At 48.6% G+C, this 13,662-nt stretch overlaps 1 long non-coding RNA gene across 3 annotated transcripts; it reads right to left on the bottom strand.

The window, feature by feature from the left end:
* Positions 1–1,380: 1,380 nt before the first annotated feature.
* Positions 1,381–12,241, bottom strand: LOC109491617. 3 transcript variants are annotated; one of them, XR_006585725.1, is made up of 8 exons: positions 11,540–12,241; positions 10,621–10,707; positions 5,968–6,333; positions 5,255–5,454; positions 4,567–4,676; positions 4,113–4,488; positions 2,793–2,966; positions 1,381–1,744 (listed from the first exon to the last, which is right to left on the bottom strand). It is a non-coding gene; the product is annotated as an uncharacterized LOC109491617 (long non-coding RNA). The 3 variants fall into 3 exon arrangements; XR_006585723.1 differs by having other exon boundaries at positions 4,113–4,676; XR_006585724.1 differs by lacking the exon at positions 5,968–6,333 and having other exon boundaries at positions 4,113–4,676; positions 11,540–12,237.
* Between the last annotated feature and the right edge of the window lie 1,421 nt (positions 12,242–13,662).

The following is a 13,662-nucleotide window of genomic DNA, read 5'->3' as shown; positions in this document are numbered from 1 at the left end:
CTCTCTGCAGGCGAGTTTCACACTCCTCTTCTGCAGACGCCTGTGTCTTTGTCTCCTGCCCAGGGAGACCCCCGGGCTAGGCTCCCCCTCAACCACCGCGACCAGAGTTTTGGCACCTGCCCCGGGACCCCAACTGCGTTCCTCTGGGCCCCCCCGGGGCCTGAGTTTGAATGTAAACTCCCAGTAGACACAACTTCTTCTGGAGGTTTAAACACTTGTCCAGAAGTCTAGGGAAAGGACCAGTGTCTAAGGGCACCAACAAGTTGTCCCCTGCTTCCTTCTCTCTCCGAGCACCTGCGCAAACCTCTTTAGCTTGCCCCATTCACATACATTGCTGGGGGGGGGGGGGGGAGGGGGGAGGGGAGGAGAAATTAAAGTGATTTTCCAGGGGCCCCTGGGCGGCTCAGTCGGTTAAGCGTCCAACTTCGGCTCAGGTCATGTTCTCACGGTTCGTCAGTGCGAGCCCCGCGTGGGGCTCACTGCAGTCAGTGTGACGGAGTCTTCCCCTCTCTCTGCCCCTCCTCTGTTCACACAGCTCTCTCTCTAAACTTCTAAGATGCGGTGGGTGGGTGCGGGGATTCATTCATCTTGCTGCCACCAGAGACAAGCCTCATTCGCTTTGCTGATTAAACGTGCCACCTACCTACCCGGGTGGACTGCCTCCTTCTTTATCGCTCCCTGCCCTCCTGTGTGGAGGGTTTCTGACTTCACCTGTCAAGTTCCGGTAGCATGGAGCACGTCCCCAGCTAGTTGACCACGGAGCCCCCGTTCTACAGATTATTCGGAGAGAGGAGAATTTTTGGAACTATTTATCAGGTGTCCTGATAAATAAATGACGATGTCTCCTTAAGTCCAGTAGAAGTTCCCTCCCTGATAAGAACAGGGCTTTGGGAAAGAGCTCTTGGCCCCTTGAGCACCAGCTGTCCTGCTCGAGCCCTGACTACACCCTCTGCAGTCACATCCTCTGTCGGGACAACCCGCAACGGCGAGCTCCAGCCAGACTCTGGGGACTTGCCTTCTAGGCGGGGACCCGGGGTGGGTGCCTGTCCTGGAGGCCTGAGCCCGGCTCCCTCTGCCAATTGTGGGTCTCTAGAACTGAAAAATTCTAAACCGTACCAATTAGTATGTTCTCGTGAACAATTAGGAGCGCCTGGGTGGCGCAGTCACTCGAACGTCCTCTTGATCCCAGGGTCATGGGATCGAGCCCCACATTGGGCTCTGTGCTGAGTGTGGGTCCTGCGTGAGATTCTCTCTCTCTCTCCTTCTGCCCCCCTCCCCCACTCGTCCTCACTCTTTCAAAGAAAGAAAGAAAGAAAGAAAGAAAGAAAGAAAGAAAGAAATTCTCATTAACATTTAAACAATCTCCCTGAGCACCGCTCAGTCTCTAGCTGTTTCTATCAGCTTGGTGTTTGACCTTCACTGGTTTTTATGCATTTATTCACATATGTAAGTACCTACAGAGATACAGATTCTGCGTGTGGATTTATTTGGGTTTTTTTGTATGTGGCATGCTGTATGTATTGTTCTGCGGGATTGTTTTCCCCTTAACATTTCTTGGAGATCTTCTGATGCCAGTACCTGTCAGTAGCTCATTGTTTTCAATGGGGCCATGAAATTTCATAGTATTTATTGGACCATTCTCCGACGGATAGCCATTCAGGGTGCTGCTAATTTTCACATCTGCAGGCAAATGTGCAGTAAACACGTTTGTGCACACAGGTGAGTTTTTCTCTAGGGTCCAGAACTGAAAGGGGGATGAGTAAGCAAAAGGTTATACACACTGTGATTTCAAAGATATTGTCAAATCCTCCTCCAGATGGCTATCGGTCTACACTCCCACCAGAAGTGCGCAGAGAACCCATATCCCCACACCCTGGACAACTCTTGGATCATCACAATCTTGGTTGCTTGCTGATGTGAGGGCAAAGGGAAGCAGGAAAGCAAAATACTTAAGAGCCAGCATCACAGAAGATAGGCACCTGACCCTGCAGGTAGTTAGGCCCAACTCCCAAGGAAACACGATTAACAGAACAATGTCAAGAGACTTTATTATTTGCAAGTGCAATTAATATCCCCAGAAGAACTGAAGAGGACATTTTATCCATAGAAGACCAAGTTGGGATGAAAATAAAAGTTTCACTACAAAAAAAAAATTGTGTAATGTTTATTTATTTTTGAGAGACAGAGAGAGAGAGAGAGAGAGAGAGCATGAGCAGGGGAGGGGCCGAGAGAGAGACACAGAATCCCAAGCAAGCTCCAGGCTCTGAGCTGTCAGCACACAGCCCGACTTGGGGCTTGAACTCACCAACTGTGAGAGCTGAAGTTGGACGCTCAATCGACTGAGCCACCCAGGTGCCCCCCAAATTTTAAACTCAATAGATGAGAATGGAACAAGTGATGAACAAGTTACTACTTGTAAAATCTGGTTAAGGTTTCTATCAAAATGGACACACAAATGGACAAAGATGTGGAAGATATGAGGGCAAAATTAAGAGACACGGTTCTCAAAGTCTGAACATTCCTCTGGTAAGATTCTCCAAGGAGGCAAGGAAATAATCAAACAAATACTCAATGAATGCTTCTCTGAACTGAAGAAACATTGGTAACAAAAATGAAAGTAGGCCCGTACCTCCACACTGATGGTTTTTTTCACTTGGAAGTTGTCTTATATCAGAGCACAAACACCTTCCTCATCCTTTCAGATGATTACACAGAACTCCCTAAAGGGTGCATTTGTGCATAACGTGCACACCTACACATCATAACTTATTCTTCTGTTAACAAACACTTACATGATTTCCAATAGTCACGATTATTGGTATGGCCCAATGAACGATGGCCCAATGCCTTGTCCATATGTCTTTGCGGACCTGGGTGAAAATTTCTGCAGAATGGATTCCTACACATGCAAGTGTTGCATTATATTTAAGATTTTCATAGCTGTTCCCAAGATGCTCTCTGGAAGGCTACAACGAATAACATATGTGAAATTACTGATTTATCATAGTGTCGTGTGTTTCATTTATGCCTGTTTGACTGGCATAAAGTATAGCTTGTATTTCCCTGATGACATGTAAGATTGAACTCTTTTCATTTATTTATTGGCCATGGTCATATTCTCTTCTGTCAATTATCGATGCTCTTTATCCATTTTTCTATGAGATACATTGCCTTTTCGAAAATTGAGGGTTTTGTTTGTTAAGTAGGCTTCATGCCCATCGCAGAGCCCAGTACAGGCTTGAATTCAAGACCGTGAGAGCAAGTCCTGAGCTGAGATCAAGAGTAGGAAGCCTAACCAACTAAGCCACCCAGGCACCCTCTGAAAATTGTTTTAGAGACTTGCTTTGTATTCTTGCTCAGCTCTCTCTGGGTCCTTTTCTACCTGAAGTGTTTCTTTAGCACTAGGACATTTTCTTCTACTATATCTTTTTTTTTTCTTTTCCTTCTAGCCATTCTCTGTGTTCTCTCCTCTGGAACTCCCATAACAAAGATATGTCAGTGTTGGGGCATCTGGGTGGCTCAGTTGCTTAAGCGCCCAACTTCAGCTCAAGTCCTGATCTCCCAGTTCATGGGTTCGAGCCCTGAGTCGGGCTGTGTGCTGACAGCTCAGAGCCTGGAGCCTGCTTTGGATTCTGTATCTCCCTCTCTCTCTGCCCCTCCTCCTCTCACACTCTGTTTCTCTCTCTCTCTCTCTCTCTCTCTCAAAAATAAACACTTAAAGATTCTTACAAAAAGAAAGAAAGATATATCAGTATTTGATTCTGTACTTTATACCATGTAGCTTAGTAAATGATGGCACTTTTTCATTTTTTTCTGACACATTTTTGGAAAATCCCTTAGCGTGATCTTTCAGCATACTAATTTGGTCTATTTAGCTCATTTATTGAGTTTTTTTAAATTTTGGCAATCATGGCTTAATTTCCAGGAACTCAGTATCTTTTTTCAGAGAGGCTTTATTATATTTTTTATTTTTATTTTTTTAAGCGTATTTATTTTGGGAGAGGGAGTGAGCGCACAAGAGGGGCAGAGACAGAGAGAGGGGGAGAGAGGGCTAACTGAGCCCCCCAGGTGCCCCTATTATATATGTTTAAATGGATATGGTATTCACTCACCTCTCTCAAGGATATTCATTTGAATTAAAGTTTTCTTCTGTTTCAGGTGTTAGTTCTGTTTTCATGGAGTCAGTTCTATTTTTTGTGCTTCTCTCAGGCTCTGGCTTTTCGGAAATGTCTGGCAATTCTCGATTGTCTGTTGACACTTGTAGAGGAACATCTGGGCAGACCATCTGCGAGGTGGCTGGGGAGCACCTCCTTTCCCCCACGAGAATCCCATTTGCCTGGCCAGGAATGCAGTCTGGGATACAGGGGCCAGCCTCAGGTGACTGTGTGCGCTCAGGAGAGCCATGAGTGGACGGCAGGAAGGAACCGCCCTCCGGTCCATTGTCTGCTCACACGTGCACCCAGTGTCTGTTGCCTCTGTTCTGGAACTCTGTGGGGAGAATTCACCTGTGACGGCTGTGCCTTCAGCTCTCCAGCATCGCGGTTTCCTGTTCATCTCATCACTGACCTTCTATTGCTTAGAAATTCCTTAATCTTCTGGACGTTGCTCCCACTCCTCCTGACGGTCCACAACCACTCAGGCTCTCTTCTTATTTCTGTATTTTTTCTATCTTTTCACTGGGATTTGGGGAAGAAGAGGGGTACACAGCAGTGTGTCCTTAGCCACGTCAAACTGTAAGACACTTATTCCACATTCAGAATTATTTCGAGAGACTGGGTTACCGGACGTGGGATTGTTGGAGCAAAGAGCAGGGACATTCTTGAGGTTGTTGATACGTATTTAAAACTATCTTGCTAGACTGAGGAAGGAACTGGCTCTGGCAGAGGGGGAGCTGGGTTCTGAGCTTGGTTCCCTGACTTGTCGGTTGTGTAACCTAAGTGAGTTGGGGAAACTCTCTGAACCTCAGTTTCCTCATTAGTAAAATGGGCCCAGTAATGGTGCCAATATTTAAGCATCTTATGAGGACAAACCATGTAAACTATCTTCCCCAGGGCCCAGCCTATAAAAGGTGCTTGATGAATGCTTTCAGTCAGCATTGTTTCAAAGACGTAATTTGTCAGCATTAAATAATTGTGCATTCAACCAGGTGCTCGGAAAAGCATTCCCTTTCTTGGTCATTGGCATTTCAAGCTCTGAGATAAATCGCTTCTTGGCTTGGGACCTCCATCTTCAAAGAGAGAAGCCTCCTTCCTACCTGCCTGCCAGTCTGTGAAGGCTTCTGTGAAGATTCGCTGTTACTTGTAAAGCTCTTAGCGATGCGCCGGTGAAAATCCCTGTGGATACTTGGGTTGTTTTCATCGGAATGATGGGTCCAGAAGCCCTGTCCCCGGGTCCAGACTGAGCTTCTACAAGACAATTCCTCCTGCTGAGCTTGGTCAAGTCAAGCGTGCACTCCTGTGGAAGAAAATACCTGGTCTTTATTCTGGGCCAACTTCCAGAAACTTCCAATTTCTTCCTCAGCTGGGATATTGGGTCTTACGACTCCTCTCCCTATTCGGCAACTTCCTAATCGGAAATGGCTAGCAAAGCTACTCCAGTGGGGCAGGCTGAGCCCTCACCACGGCCACATGCGGGTCCAGGCCCAGGAAGGCAGGAACCGGAGTTTATGCCCAGCCTACAGGAAGGGCTGGAGACAGCTCTTGCTAGAGCCTCAGGAGTCACTGGCCCAGGGTTGCAGAGCCCTGGGGGGGGGGGGGGGGGGTAGGTGTCAGGAAGCATGAGGGGTAAGAATATTCACAAGTAAACCAGCTCAGTGACAAAGCGAGCGAGCAGTCTGTGCTTGTAGAACCCGGGCGGGCAGGGTGCAGCGGCGAACCAGGGACCAGCGCCATGAAAGTTCCCTGAGACAGACTCCAGCTGAGGCAAAGTGAGGGGTGGGATGGGAGGGGCAGGAAGGGGAGAGCTCACCTGAAGAAACGACAGAAATGTCGTAGAGCGACCACAAGACCCGCAGCATTTTACTTTTGTTTTGACCCAGGAAGCGGTAAGCAAACAGATAAAAAACCAAAGTGCTGGGCATGAACTTGACCAGGAGCGGGCCTTTGCACAGTAAGAGGAGTCGCTATGAGAATCTCTTCCTCTCTTCCTCTTTCCCGCCCCACTCACAGCAGGCCTGGGGCCACCAAGCTGGAGAGGGGCTGGGTGGTGGCTAAATCTTCCCCTTGACATCTTGCCGTGAGATAGGAGACACTCAGAAAGGCTGGGTAATTCAGTCAAGGTCACACAGTGAGGAAGGCAGAGGCTGGAATCAAAGCCAGGCAGCTTCCCACGTTTCTGCACGGTAGAGGTTAAACAACCTTAGAAGCTCTGGAAAGAGTAGAATGTAAAGTTCCCAGAGGGTTCTCAAGCACCGCAGCGTGCGCTCAAGGACAGAAAGTCCTAGTTAGGGCTCGGCTGGAGGGCAGGGAAGGATTACAGAGCTGCCTACGCAGCAGCGGCCCTGGGGACACGAATGCTGGTCCCCTGCCCCCAGCAAATCTCAAATTCTCCTCGCATCAGGGGGGATTGGGTAGAAAAAGGCAGGAGTGACTCTTAAATGCTTTGGGGACTCCCTGCTCAGTCCCAGAATCTCTCCCGGGCCTCTCCCCAAATGCAGAGGACACCCTCTCTCTCCTCTTCTTTTGTTTTCAGGGCTAGGGTTCTCGGGCTCCTCAGGCAACCCCCCGGGGACTCACTCCTCTCAGATCTGAATCCTCAGGACAAGTACTTCTTTGGGAGAGAGAGCCTAATCTCTTTCTGACTCCAAGTCAAATACCTGCTAAGTTCAGAAACAGGAAATGCATGACTATAATCTCTCAATGGAAAAAAAATTTTCTTTCAACGCCTCATCTGCAGAACGGAGATTCTACTCAACCGTGAAAAGAAGAGGGAGGACTCCCGTTATAATGGGAGTTATTCCATAACTCAGTATGGACAAGATTCACAGCGAAGCGATACAGGAAGGTGCTAAGGGGCATACAGAGCAGGCCTTGCGTGTGTCAAATTCTCCCAAAGGACACTCAGGCGACTGGTAATATTGGCTGCCACCCGGAGGGAAAACGGGGTGGTTTGGAGAAGATTTTTCACTAGAGAGTCTTGTAGAGCTTTTGACTTTTATCCCATGGGATTTTATTACTTTTTCAAAGATCAAATAAAAATTTGAAGAAGAATAGTTTATCATGTGGTACTCAGTGAAAACACTCTTCTCATAGACAGTAAAACCTTGGTTTGCGAGCATAATTTGCCGGAAACATCCTTGTCATCCAAAGCACTCGTATATCAAAGCAAATTGGCTCGGTTGTGATCATGTGAGCTTCAGCGTCACATACGACTCGTACTGCAAGACATCACTCGCTTATCAAGTTAAAATTCATTAGTCTGCTAGTCTTGTTTATCCGCTAGTTTATCAAGTTAAAATTCAAATGTCCGCTAGTCTTGCAGAATAAGGCTTTACTGTATATCCTTCCAGATTTTATTTTACATGTGCACACACACATGCACACACACACATACACGTGTTCTGTTTCTATAAACCTGAGATCATGTTGTAATGAATTATAACTTGCTTTCCACCCCCCCCCCCATTCACTATATTGTGGATAACTTTCCATATCCATGTATACAAATTGCATTAATTTAAGTAGCTGCAAAGTAATCCACTGCGTTCTTTTATCATATTATTTTAAACTAATCCCCTATAATTTTTAACAGCTTTATTGACACTCACATACCATAAACCTCACCTACTTAAAGTGTACAACTCAGTGTGTATTCTGAGTTGTGCAACCATCACCAGTATCTAATTTGAGGACATTTTCATCCCCCCAGAGAGAAGCCCATTAGTAGTCACTCCCCACCCTTCCTCCTCTCCCAGTTCTGGCGACCACTCATCTACTTTCTGTCTCTGTGGGTTTTCCTATTCTGGACACTTGCTATAAACCGAACCATACAATATATGGCCTTTTGCGTCTGGCTTCTTCCGCACTGCATGAAGTTTTCGAGGTTCATCCCTGTGGTAACATGAATAAGTGCTTCATTCCTTTTCATTGGCAAATAATAATCCATTGTGTGGATATTCCAGTCTTTCACCCAGTCATCAGTCGCCGGACACTTGGGTTTTTTTCAATTTTGAGTACTATAAATAATGCTGATATGAACAGTTGTGCACACGTTTTTGTGTAAACATACGTCTTCACTACTGGGAGGTAGATTGGCTGGTCATATGGAAATAACACGTTTAACGTTTTAGGAACTGCCAGCTGTTTTCCAGAGCGGCCACCCCATCGGCGGGGGATGAGGGTTCCGACTTCTCTCCGTCCTCCCCCACACTTACCGTCTCTGCTCTCGATTCTAGCCATCCTAGTGCCCGTGAAGTGATGTCATTATGGTTTCGATTCACGTTTCTCCAACGGCTGGTGACGACCGAGGCGTTGCACGTGTTTTTGTGTGCTTCCTAGCCATTTGTCTCCTTTGGGAAAAACGTCTACTCTGGTCTTTGTTCACCTCAAAAGTGGGTTACTTGTCTTTTTATTAGTAAGTTGCGAGAGTTCTTACACATTCGGGATACGAGTCCCTCATCAGATAGACGACCGGCGAATTGGTTTTCCTATTCCGTGGGTCGTCTTCTCATTTCATAGTAGTACCATTTGGAACAAAACAAGTTTTGAACTTGATGGAGCCCCAGCTGACCTAGCTTCACTTTCATAAACTGTGCTTTTTGTGTCATGGGTAAGAAACTATTGCTTAACCCAAAGTCACAAAGATCTACTCCTCTGTTTTCTTCTAAGAGTTGTATCGTTTCAGCTGTTACATGTAGGTCTATCATTCATTCCGAGTTAATCTTTATGTAAGATGTGAGGTACGGGCCCACACTCACTCTTTCGCGTGCGGCCCTCCGGCTGTCCTGGCACCATTTGTTGCAAAGACTATTCCTGCCCACTGAGTTGTCAACAGACCCTTGTTGAAAATCAATTGAGCAGAAGGGAAAGGGCTTATCTCTAGACTCTTGATTCCATTTTATTGATCTAATTGTTCTTATGCTGAATTCTTACTGGCTTGATGACTGTAGCTTTATAGTAAGTTTTGAAACGAGGATGGATATGTGACTCCTTCAGCTTCTTTTTCCGATTCAAAATTATTTTGGCTATTCTGGGTTCCTTGTATTTCCAGAGGATTTTTAGGATCAGCCTGTGAAATTCTGCAAAAGAGCAAGCTAGGATTTTGATGTGTATGGCATGGAATCAATCTTTTTTTTTTTAATTTTTTTAATGTTTTTAATTTTATTTTTGAGAGAGTGGGAGCAGGGGAGGGGCAGACAGAATCTGAAACAGTCTCCAGGCTCTGAGCTGTTAGCACGGAGCCGACGTGGGGCTCGAACCCACGAACCGTGAGATCATGACCTGAGCCGAAGTCGGACGCTCAACCGACTGAGCCACCCAGGCGCCACCTGCACTGAATCAATCTTAGGACGTTTCGGGATCAGGTTAATACTGGTCTCATTCAATGAGTTCGGAAATGTTCCTTCCTCTTCTGGTTTCTGGAAGACTTTGCGAAGGATCGATATTTATTCTTTAAATATTTGTATAATTCACCGTGAAGACATACAGGCCTGAGCTTTTCCTTGAGGGGGGTTCTTAAATGACTAATTCAGTCTCTCCGTTGGGCATAAGTCTGTGCAGAAAGTATATTTCTTCTTGAGTCCAATTTTATAGTTTGTGCCTTTCTATCAACTCATTCATCTCATCTAGGGTATCTAATTTGTGGGTGTTCTATTGTTCATAGTAGTCCCTTAAAAACTTGTTTTTGTAAGGTCAGGAGTAAAGTCTTACTTTCATTCCCAATTTTTTTCTTTTCTTTTTAAAATTTTTTTAATGTTTATTTATTTTTGAGAGAGAGAGACATAGTGCGAGAAGAGGAGGGGCAGAGAGAGGGAGACACGGAATCCGAAGCAGCCTCCAGGCTTCGAGCTGTCAGCACAGAGCCCAACACAGGGCTCGAACCTACAAACTACGAAATCATGACCCGAGCCGAAGTCGGACACGTAACCGACTGAGCCACCAGGCACCCCCCATTCCCAATTTTTGCTCTTTTTGGTCATGTTATTGTCCCTGTCCATTCCTCTCTCCTCTCCCCCAACCCAGTGTAGGGCCTTCTTTGGAAGGTTCCATCCCATTAATCGCCTTGTAAACCAACATAGCGACGTGACAGTGGAAACTATCTTAGAGCAACACAGAACTGGTAGAACCCTACCCAAAACATCTTAGTGCAACCGGGTACTGCGGCCTCAGCGTCAGGGATGCCACCGCTCTGGACAGCTGCTCGCACCGTCCCATTTCCGGGGGTTGGCACGGATAATACTCTCATCATAACAAGAACGAGTTTTTCTGCTTCAGAATGCACTTAGAACTACGGATCTTGTCCACCCCACCCCGAGCTATTTGTTAGCTCTTTCCTTCTCGAGACTGAGCAATGAGGGTTGAACCCGGATTATCTAAGGGGCACAGGACAGTCCGCAGCAGCCCTGCCCAGGCACAGCTCTGGCCCTGAGTCACCGTGGGGACAAAGTGCAGGACCCTGACTCACCTGCTCAGCGCGAGCTCCGTCACAAGGCCCCGCCTCCTGCAGAAGTGAGACACCCGGGGGACCCGGGCTCCCATTCTGGCTCTCCCCCTGGAGACAAGGAAGACATCTTAAGGCAGCCGCCTCTCCTCTTGTGGAGCCAGCGTTGTCAACGTGAAGAAAGGCTTGCTCGACCAGCTGGCCCGAAGGCCGGTCCAGCCCAGCCACTTATGATTAGGTTACCAGTGAGCATGTGGGCTTTGTTTGAGCTCTCTGAGCCTCGGTGCCAGGGGCCTCGGGGCCTACCGAGCACCTGCCAGGCTGTTCGCCTCCCTGGGAAGGGTGAGGAGACGGGCCAGGGACCCTCAGGGTCTTGCTCCTGCACTGGTTCAGGGGAGGGGAAGTCACACCTCTCCCCGGTGCGACACCCGGAGCTCATGACTCCCAGGGCCCGCTCTGCCATCTACTCACCCTGAGACGCCAGGAGGGCGAGCTCCCCGACCTCCGAACGCCAGTTTGTTCATTTTTCAAAAATGTTTATTTATTTAGAGAGAGTGTGCAAGCTGGGGAGGGCTGGGGAGGCGGAAAGAGAGAGAGAGAGAGACAATCCCAAGCAGGCTCCATGCCATGAGCTCAGAGCCCTATGCGGGGCTCGAATCTACAAACCGTGAGATCATATCCTGAGCCAAGATCAAGAGTCAGACGCTTAACTGACTGAGCCACCCGGGCGCCCCAGTTGGTTCATTTCAAAACCGGAGATAACAGTACCTACCACTCCCTGTACCGGGAGGGGGAAGATTACACTTAATCTGATAAGCACCAGCCAGCACATGCTAAGAATTCATTTCAGATCGTCAGGAGTCACTGCTCTGCTCGTACCTGTTCTCTTTCATTGTGAGAGGCACCCACCGCCCCTCCACCCTGTTTCAAGTAAAGGGCATACCAAAGCTTCGGTAAATTTGGTCTTATTTGAGGCCAAGCAGAGGTGGCTTTGGTGCGAGGGGACGAAGGTTCAGACTGGGTCCTGTTTTACTCGAACTGCCTCCTCCTTCGGCTGATAATGTAATCTCGCTGCCTGATTCTCCTCACATCACCGGAGCCCAGGCTGCAAGCTAAAATCAGAACGAGCCTGAGGTTGCCGAGTCAACTGGACATTCTGCCACTGTGATGTCACCAGGGGTCCCGGCCTCGGGAGCCGAGGAACCCAGCGTGTCGTGTGGTCGTGCGGACCCCTGTCCCTCCCCTCGCTGGCCCTGGGACCCGGGACGCGGGAGAGAAGCAAGCGAGCCAGTGCTCGGAGAACAGCCCCCTGCGGCCCCACAGCCGGGACCCCACAGACATCGCCACTTCGCCTCCACGAGGTCAAGGCCGCCTTCACGTAACCACTTCCGGAAGGCAAAGCGGCTTCCGGAGAGGGCCAGGGGCTGTGCCCGGGTGCCCGCGCCGAGCGGAGCTGGCAGGGAGCGCAGCCACAAGGGGCAGAGCACCATTCTGAGCCACGCTTCCGTCTTGATTCGAAGGAGAATCTTTAATAATATATAGATTTTAAGCGACCGAAGCTCTTGCCAAATCCTAGCATAAAGCGGATTTTTACAGCTGGGATGATGAATCCCTGAAAGGCGGCGCTTACCATGGAAACGCTGACACAGCCTTTCATTCCCCTTCACAGTGATTAAAATCCTCATTTCAATTTGTTTTTCTTTATTTGGGGCTGGAGTCATTTGCAAGCCCAGGAATAGATCTCGCGCGGATGGAAAACGAAATGCTGCCCCCTGTCGGAAATAAGGCGGAACTGTTCTTAGGCGGCGGGAGTGCGGCAAATCTTGGTAGAATTATGGAAGCCCAAGGAAAACCGGTTTTCTTAGGAATCGCCTTGCCAGGAAGGCAACTCCTGCAGGGCTTGGCTCGTTCTCCTCGGGAAAGTGAGGCAGGGAAGGGAAGGGAAAGCAGCTAATAACGGGTGCGGTGTCAGACCAGGGGCCGCTCTGGGCAGCTGGACATTCAGCCACCTGGGGGAGCTGGCAGCCAGCGCGGCTCTGCACCTTGGCCACCCCGCCCGCCCGAGGAGCAGGGGTGGGGGTGAGGGTGGGGGTGGGGGTGGGGGTGGGGGTGGGGGTGGGGGCCCTCCCCGGTTGCAGGCTGCGCCGCGTCCGTTCTTACGCACCCCTGGCCTGCTGGCCACGGCCGGCTCCAGTGGCCAGAGGAGGTCCTCGGGCAGAGGGAGGGCCAGACCTTGCTCGGCCCGAGTGCATAGGGCACCAGTGACCTGTCTGCTGCACCTGCTCTCCACTATGCCTTGTATTCTCCTCTGGGCTGTTCCACTTGCAGGCAAATTTGATGCTCCAATCCGGGCTCGTGTGCCCTCTGTTGATTCAAGGCCTGTAGTCTCTGCTGAACCAAAAGCTCAGTAATCCTACTCACCAAATGTCCAGGAATGCCTTTCTACTTCCCGGATCTCTTCATTAATAACTAACAAACAAAAAAACAAAACACAAAAAACAAAAGAAACCACCACCAACAACAAAAACCCATAATGGATCCAGCCCCACTTCTTAATATACCAGCGAGATCCCAGCAGATTTCCCGGTCTGAGAGCTGACAGGGTCTCAAGCGTCCCCACTAAACAAGACTTCAGGCAATTGCGCAGACCCCATTCGCACGGGACCTAATGACACTCAAGCATTGCCCTGGTTTTACACACAGCCAGCGCTTTGGAATAGGGTTTTCAAAGTGTGTTCCATGGGTAATCAGTGGGCAGAGATGCTTCTCCCAAGAGAGGCTCAGCGACTGAATAAGGTTGATAACATCGCCAGCTACAGCACCCCTTTAAAGTCGTAACATTCCTCGTCACTAAAGGCTCTAAGGAGTCTCAAAGGGGAGAAATCCAATTAACTTTCACTCACTGTTTCCCAACTTACTTCCTCACCAGAACAATTTTTACAGAATACCCATGGTCACCCTGTAACACAGCAGGCCATGCCACACATAAAATGCCTTGCCTTCTCTCTGTCCTTTTTAGTTTTTCTCTTACAGGGTTTTAGAAATCTTTTCATTATTGAAGCGGTA

Source organism: Felis catus, chromosome C2, assembly GCF_018350175.1.
Source record: "Felis catus isolate Fca126 chromosome C2, F.catus_Fca126_mat1.0, whole genome shotgun sequence".
Taxonomy (NCBI): domain Eukaryota; kingdom Metazoa; phylum Chordata; class Mammalia; order Carnivora; family Felidae; genus Felis; species Felis catus.
This window is presented reverse-complemented; position numbering and strand designations above follow the sequence as displayed.